The sequence below is a fragment of the Eptesicus fuscus genome, chromosome 17, assembly GCF_027574615.1.
Source record: "Eptesicus fuscus isolate TK198812 chromosome 17, DD_ASM_mEF_20220401, whole genome shotgun sequence".
NCBI classification, from domain to species: domain Eukaryota; kingdom Metazoa; phylum Chordata; class Mammalia; order Chiroptera; family Vespertilionidae; genus Eptesicus; species Eptesicus fuscus.
In genome coordinates, this window is record NC_072489.1 from 4,247,529 (window position 1) to 4,255,437 (window position 7,909).

Here is a 7,909-nt window from a genome sequence, read left to right on the forward strand (position 1 = left end):
AGGACCTTGCTTCCAATAAAACATGGACATTGTCCTTCTCTAATAACATTTTAAAGGCTGAAAACTAAATGAAAAGTTCCTCTGAATTAGTGTGCCCTATAGTAGCTGTTTTAATAATTTTTGCCATACTTACCACATAAGCACTATTGCTATAGGTTGATGGGCTCCGTAGCAAAATCTGTTAAGGCATAAATAGGAGCTTATATTTCTACTGAAATATAAGGGGTTTGAAGGACCTTTGCTCTCCTGCTGCAGTAGATCCAGTCTTTCCAGAACTGGATCCATCTGTAAAAATGGTTAATGCCTGAGGTATAATATTTCTTTTAATGTGGCAGTTAATACCATTCCCTGTGTTTGAAATAAAGCAAGACCCCAAGTCAGGGGTCCTGGTAAAAACACAAAACATCAAACATTTTGACTTCTATGCAGAAGGGTGTGCACACATGGTCTAGAAGTGTGTGCACACCAACCTTCCTTGCCCTTGGTCCTGGGCAACCTGCAGCAATTCACAGGTGCTGACTGCTATCATGGCAAGGCATCTTCACTATCTATATCTGGACTGTTTCTCCTCTGTTCTCGTGGGCCACTGCTTATTCTGTGGCTGCAGTAGTCCTATCAGGTCCTCTCTGGGATCTGTTGTTGCAGGAATCCATATGGACTTGGAGTTTTCTGGAAATATAAACATATTCTCAACCAAAGGTTAATAAAGAAATCTTTTCTATAAATTAGACTTGGGATCCTTTTGATTTTTGTCCAAATGATTTTCCTTTGGCTTATTTTGACACTATAAGATTTTATGTCTTGTTATCAGTATTACAAATGGAAATTAATTTTTTTCAAAATAAAAATTTTTCTAGATGTAATTTACTTACAGGATAATTTTTTCCTTACATGATATTGCCCTACTATCCCCCCCTTTTTTGAATTAATGGAGGCTTTTGGAAAAAATTTTTTATAATACAGTCTTGATAACTTTAAATTTAATTTTTTGCACAAAAATAGGTTCATCGCATGTTAAGCAATTTTACCATGAGATGAACTACCAATAGAAATTTTAGTTAATACTTTAGGAACAGCCTTTTGTACAATTAAATTTTCTTGAATATTCACTTATTTTCAATTAGCCAATTTAAACTAATCTGAAAAATTGACTATTTTACTGTCAAAATTAATACTCTAACAACAATCTTAGTTTACCCTGTAAATATTAATGGAAAGGATTATTTGCATCCTTGAGAAATCCCTGAGCATTCCTGGCATTGGGCTGGATTTAGATATAGGGCAGCTGCTGTCAGCTCAGTCGGTAGAGCATGAGACTCTTAATCTCAGGGTCATGGGTTCGAGCCCCACGTTGGGCACCATATGTAGTGGAGTTTCTCTCTTTTCCACGTCATCACGGAAAAGGTACTGGTCTGGTTGCTGAGTGGAGGAGCTGGGGATTAAGAAGTTAAAGAAAGAAAGAGACCAAGAGGCAGAAACAGATTTATGAAGCTGGGGCTGGGTGGGACGCCATCTTTCCTCTCTGATGGAGAGGCTGCAACGACGACCCAAGCCACGCAGCGCGTTTATTTTAAAGGCCTAGATTTACATATCTAGTCCCTCCCCTGCCGACACCTGGGCTGCTGTGAAGTCAGAACTGATTAACATGTCCAGCCTTATTGGGGAAGCATGTTCCCAGGGCGTGACTCGGCCTACGCCCTGAGTTCAGCTGATGATAATTAAAAGAAATGCCCATGTGTCTTCCCAGGTGGCCCTCTACACTCATATGCCCCCTCCCCTGCTCAGTTTCCCATTATCAGTGTCTTACATTAGTGTGGTACATTTGTTACTATCAGTGTGCCAATATTGATCCATACTTAACATTAAGGTTCACTTTTTGTGTTCTACATTTCTATAATTTTTGAAAAATATACAGTGTCTTGTATCAACCAACTGGAATAGTGTCACTGCCTTAATAACCCCTGTTCTTCACTATTAATCCCTCTCTCCTTTCCTCGAAACCCCTGACAATACTTTTTACTGTCTGTTTACTTGTGCCTTCTCTAGAATGTTATATAGTTGGATTCATCAAACGTGTGTAGCTTTTTCAGGATGTCGTTTTTCAAAAAGCAATGTACATTAAAGGTTCCTCCATGTTTTCCTGTGGTTTAATGGCTTAATTACTTTTACCATTGAATAATATTCCATTGTGTGGCTGTAGCAGAGTTTTCTGATCCCCTCACTTATTGAGGGCCATTCTGCTTGCTCCCAGCATTAGGCAATCATGAATAAAGCTGCCATAACATTGTTTTGTGTTGGCCTCAGCCCATCAGTAGTGACGCCGTTGACCAGGAACGCCTGGGACTCAGTTGTACCCACAGCTTGCTGGGGGGCCCAGGGACCTCTCCCAGACCAGGCTGTGCTGTGCCTGCACCAGCCCAGGGCCAGTCGCTCCCAGCACATCTATAGACACTCAGCATGGACAGCACCCTTGTCCCAGAGCAGCAGAGAGGCCTAGTGTCCTGGGAACCTGACCCCTGGGGATGTCGGAGCCAAGGTCACCTTCCAGGGTCTGAGGAGCCCTGTGGGCCCTGTACACTCCCTCCAGGGAGCCCGCCTCCAACTGTCTCAGAGCCTCCCAGGGATTTCAGCACCTGTGTTGGTGTTGCAGGTGCTGCTTGACACCCGTTGAGGCCATGATCTGCAGGCCTCAGCCTGGGCCTCAGAGGGGACGGAGCGTCCACCCTGCCGGGAAACGTCAATCAGGACAAAGAGGAGGAGCCGTGTCTGCTGCCGCCCTCCCAGGGTGCCTCCCTTAGTCCAAGGTGGTTCTTTATTGTATGGTCTTAACACTAGTCTTAGCTATATGTTCTGTTTATTAGGGAAGACTTTGGTATTAAATAATATTTATCTACTTCTAGTTGCTTTTAACGTATTTTTTATTCAAATAAAACACCTTTATAGAAAAGCACCTTAAACAGGGCCCTGTGAGCCTGGTGCCCTGAGATTGCTCACGCGGGTGCTTTTCCCCGCGCTGCTGTTCTCTCCCCTCCAGCTGCCAAGCAACTCCCAGCAGGTGTCCAAGAGGAGGGGCCGGAATCAAGACAATCTGTGGCTCCGAGTGCTCCAGATGGAAAGGACGAGGCAAGTAAGTGCGGTGTTGCCATTGCTTCCCAACTCACTTCTTCTTCTTTTTGGCATTTTAGTGAAAGAACAAACTGAGGAGAGCTCTGGGGTGGCCACTGCTGCAAGTGACTGCGAGGGAGACGGGTGGTAAGAGTCAGCGTGGGGCAATGAAGGTTGCCCTGTGCACGTCCGCCCTGGGTGACACCCGGGCCACGGGAGCGTCCACGGCTGCTGCCGGCCCTCCCTGGGTCCCGTGTTTGGAGGAGGGGCTGAAGATTCCCGAGAGGCCACCCATGTGCATAGCTTCAGGTGTGTGACTCTGGGAGGAGGCCCCCAGGACCTGGCTAACGTCTGGCCGGAGGACCCAGCTCCGTGCTGTTGACCCCCTTACGATCAATAGGGAGCCCCCTTAGTTGGAGGTTTAAGGCTGGATCCTTATCACTGGGTGTGAGGAGAGATTGTGGGGGGCCCTGACCTCCTTGCTGCGGGCTCCTGGGAAAGGCTGAGGGGCAGAGGACAGGGGCTCCCTTTCTTGCAATCAGGGCAGCTCCCCTGGCCCAGCCCTCTGTCCTGGGGGTGTTAGTAGTCCCAGCGTCAAGGACAAGGCGTTTCAGGCTCCACACCGTGGGGAGTCACCTGATCGCAGATCGCTGGGGCGCAGCCTCCTCAGAGCCCTGCGGAGGGCCGAGGGCTGGGGCCAGGGCAGGGCACCAGGTCTCCGCTGAGGTTCTGTAGGCCGGTCTCGTAACATCCAACAAAACCCACAGCCTCTGAAGGAAACTTCTGGGAGGTGGCAGGAGGTAGGACTACAGATTTTAATGTTTCTTTTCCAAGTTTGTAAGCAAACAAGACAAATGTAACTGTTGGTTTCACTACATTTTAATCGGCAGTGTCTTCTCTAACTGATCTCATTGGAATACATTAACCCGTAAACCTTTGTTCTTCAGTGACCACAGCAGCATGGTTTTAAACGGGAAGGCACAGGCCGGTCTCATGACTGCGCTGTAGCGAGTGTGGGAGGGACGGGTCACACCCCACCTGTGTCCTCAGCCCTCCTGCGCCCCACAGTCCCCAGGGGGCGGGGTGGGGAGTCCTGGAGCTCCCGCCCTGCATCAGCCTCGCCATCTGGGGACCAGTCACTCCCGGCCGCCGGCCTACTGCCCAGGGACAGTCGCTCCTGTGGCCGTTCATAGACACTCATTCGACCCGCAGCGCCCGCACCTCAGCAGCAAAAGGCTCCAATTCCCTGGGGTCTGACCCGGGGTATCAGGGCCCAGTCAGGGCCCATGGCTACTTCTAGGGCCCCAGGGACCTGCCTGCGCCCACTCCAGGAGCCCCCTCCGTCCGTCTGTGCCTCCGGATTCGCACCTGCCATTGCTGGAGGGGCTTCTTTCGCCACCCGTGGAGGCTGTGCCACGCGGAGGGATGGGGCCCACCCGCTGGCAGGAAGTTAAGTTTAAATGAGACACGGAGCCAGGAATGGGGAGCTGCCATGTGGTGCCACATGAACCTGGCAGGGCCGGGGGCCGGCCATGTGGTGCCGCTGATCCCTGGTGGGCATTGGATGCACTTAGGCTGAGAGCTGCCGGATCGCTCCTGCTGAAGGATGTACATTAAGCGGCACTTACCTCCTACCAGTGTATTTTTAAAACTTTACATGAGACGAACGCAGAACCTCCCTCAGCCAGGGCAGCCGTGGGTGGGCCGTCCCGGACGCCGCACGGCGCAGCAGCATTGTCATGTCGGAGCCGGGTGCTTCTGGGGCGCCTCTCCGCTCCCGCCCGGCCCCCACTCCCAGCCGACCCCGAGGCCTGGCGGGCTCCCCCAGCTCTGGCTCCCTCCTCCACCTCTCAGGCTGCCGCCACGGGGACATGGAGCTAATGGACACAGTCGCTGGGCGGAGCACCCCTGGGGTGGCTGAGGGCGTCCTGTCCCAGGAAGTCAGGCGCTGTCCCTATCTCCTTCACAGGAGGCCGCCGGCGCTGTAGGCACCGCATGTTCCACTGGGTGTTGGCAACAGATGTGCTCACATCTATAAGGAACCATAAGTTTACTCCTAGGACGTGGGTACTTTACAACATGTAAAGGAAATGTAAAAAACAAGAGCCCTGGCTGGTGTGGCTCAGTGGGTAGAGCGTCAGTTTGTGGACCGAAGGGACCCAGGTTCGACTCTGGTCAAGGGCATGTACCTCGGTTGCAGGCTCCTCCCGGCCCGGGGCCCTGGTCAGGGCTCATGCAGGAGGCAACCAACCAATGTGTCTCTCTCACATCGATGTTTCTCTCTGTCTTTCCCTCTCTCTTCCACTCACTCTAAAAATAAATGAAAAAATGTCCTCTGGTGAGGTTTAAAAAAACACACAAAACAAAACAAACAAAACCCACAAGAAATATAAAACGATTTTCCACAAGTCACCTTCAGGCCCAGTGGTTTCCCCTGATTTCTACCAAATGGTCAGAATCAGTGTGGGTGTCCTGCCCGGCTCCCAGAGACCAGCTCTGAGGGACCCTGCCTCTGCTGGGTCAGGAGGCTCCAGACACCACCTAGCACAGGCACCCCGGGAAAGGAGATTCCAGGCCAACCCCCGGTGTGAATGTCAAAATCCAAAACCAAACGTTAGCAGTCCGAACGCAGGGGTTTAGAGACAGGAAAGATCAGGGGTTCGGGGCGGGGCTTCTGTGGCTGATGGGGGTGGAGCTGCCTGGGGAGGCGAGAAGGGCCAGTGCCATCGGGATGTGGAGTGAACCTTAGTGACAGAGGCAGGAGGGTCTGGGTGGGGCCACAGGCTGTGAGTAAGGAGGGTCCCTCTATGAGGACAGGAGTCTGTCCATGCCTCTGCAGGGTCTCGGGAGGGACGGGGGGTTTGTGAGCTGGGTTGTATGAGGAAGGAATGAGAGGGGGGCACCCCCAGGCCTGGGCACCACGGCCTGCTCTCAGCCAGGCCTCAGCCCAGCTGCTCAGGTGAGCACTGATGGGTGCGCACATCAGTGAGCAGAGGGCGGACAGGCCAGCTCCATCCCTGGAACCACCGAAGCAGCGCCCACCCGCTCCCTCCCAGGGGCTGGCGCTCACTTCCCAGGGCTGGTGGCTGAAGCCCAGCTGCCTCCTGAGAGCTGCCTGTGCACAGTAGGCTTGGAAAGGCCTGGCTCTCAACTGCGTGGAGCCACGCCCCCCACTGGCCACACCCTCAGAAGGCGCAGCCCATGGTGCTGATGTGTGAAGGTGCTGATGTGTGAAGGTGCTGATGTGTGAAGGTGCTGGGAGAGTCCCTTAAGAGACTCCCTTTCAAGAAAACCTCATCGCTTTTGGGTTGGAATGGAAACGTATGGGTGGGAGCTGGGTAAGGCGTGTGCCCTTCCCACGCCTTCAACACCTCCTGTCTCCACCCAGCAACCTTGGGGCAGGAGAATGGGGGGGATGCAAGGAGGGTGGCCCTTGGTTCAGGAGTCCAGGGCATGATCTAGAGCCCATAGGGGTTCAGGCATCTCTGTCCCTAGGGAACCAACTGCACTCCTGTCCTAGATCCACTTGTCGTCAGTTCTGTGCCATGAACCATGAAATATTGGTCACAGCCCCTTCTCTGCAGACCCCACAGGGCTCGGTGGAGACCACAGGAGATGATGAAAGATATTCCCAAAGCATTGCAGCCATAGAGACCGAAAAGCACCCTCGGCACCCCTGCCCTGTCGCCGCCCAGGTGTCCTCTCTGGGGGCAGCTGCTGTCTCATCTCTTGCTTATTCTTCCAGACACTTAATGTTTGAACACGTCTGAGGCTCTTACGAAGACCTAGTCATGTTTCTTCAGGCTGCATCTGAATTTTTGTATATTTAGCCTCATAATACTAATAAGGAGGCCCCATGTCACAGCACAGGGATCTGAGGACAGAGGGGTAAGTCACTTTCCCAGGTTCATGTGGCTTCCAAATGGCACAGGTCACCAGCCACCAGCCCCTGTGCTGTCCCTGTGCTGGGCTGCCTTTCCACATCGTCTCATCCAGAGTCATGTCCCCACGTGACCAGCGAGCTGGGGCGAGCACACACCACACCGCAGCCCCTCTGCAAGCCGCTCTCAGGCTCGGCTGGCTCCCAGAGGCAGCGGGTGAGCAGAGAACACAGTGGGACCAGGGAATGAATGAATACTTCCGCATGGTCTCTGCCAGTGTCATGTCAATAACTTTTTTCTGTTTTGAATATATTTCCAGGATCGTGGCTCAAGAGTACAAAAAGGATCCCCGTAAGGGATTCAAATACAGGATTCACAAGGAAATCAACTGTGGTCAAGGGAATCTACTGACGTCCTAGCAGTGGTTCTGTGGCATGAGAATGGGCACCTGCCCGAAGGACAGGTAGAGGCACAGATGCGTCCCCCACTCATCGAAGGGGCTGTGGCAGTACGCCCGGAGAGCCTCGTCACTGGGCTGCAGTGTGACAGCAGAGACTGGTTTCGCTGAGGCAGGACCTGGGCCGGGAAGGGCACACTCAGGGCCAGTGCCGCCCTGCCGCTCTCAGCCAGGCCTCCGTGCAGGCTGCCAGCTCAGCAGTCAGCGAGACCCTGGGGCTTGTAGACTTTACCCACCAGCCACCAAGCACCAACCCTGCAGACCCCTTCCCAGGTTAACTGCTCATTGTCCAGATTTGGTCAGTTGAAGACGAAGCTAATTCCTTGTGCAACTGTCATGCGGGCAGTTGGTTTGGAATGTCCTAGGTTCTGAGTCAGTTGGGAGTCAAACAGAATACCGGTCATCCAGGGTATCCACCTGACCCCGGGACCTCTCACTGCAAGTGCTGGGGGCACGCGAGGAGACA

At 52.6% G+C, this 7,909-nt stretch overlaps 1 non-coding gene across 1 annotated transcript; it reads left to right on the forward strand.

The window, feature by feature from the left end:
* The first annotated feature begins 1,284 nt into the window (after positions 1 to 1,284).
* On the forward strand, positions 1,285 to 1,361 carry TRNAK-CUU (transfer RNA lysine (anticodon CUU)). Its single transcript has one exon. It is a non-coding gene; the product is annotated as a tRNA-Lys (tRNA).
* Positions 1,362 to 7,909: the final 6,548 nt, after the last annotated feature.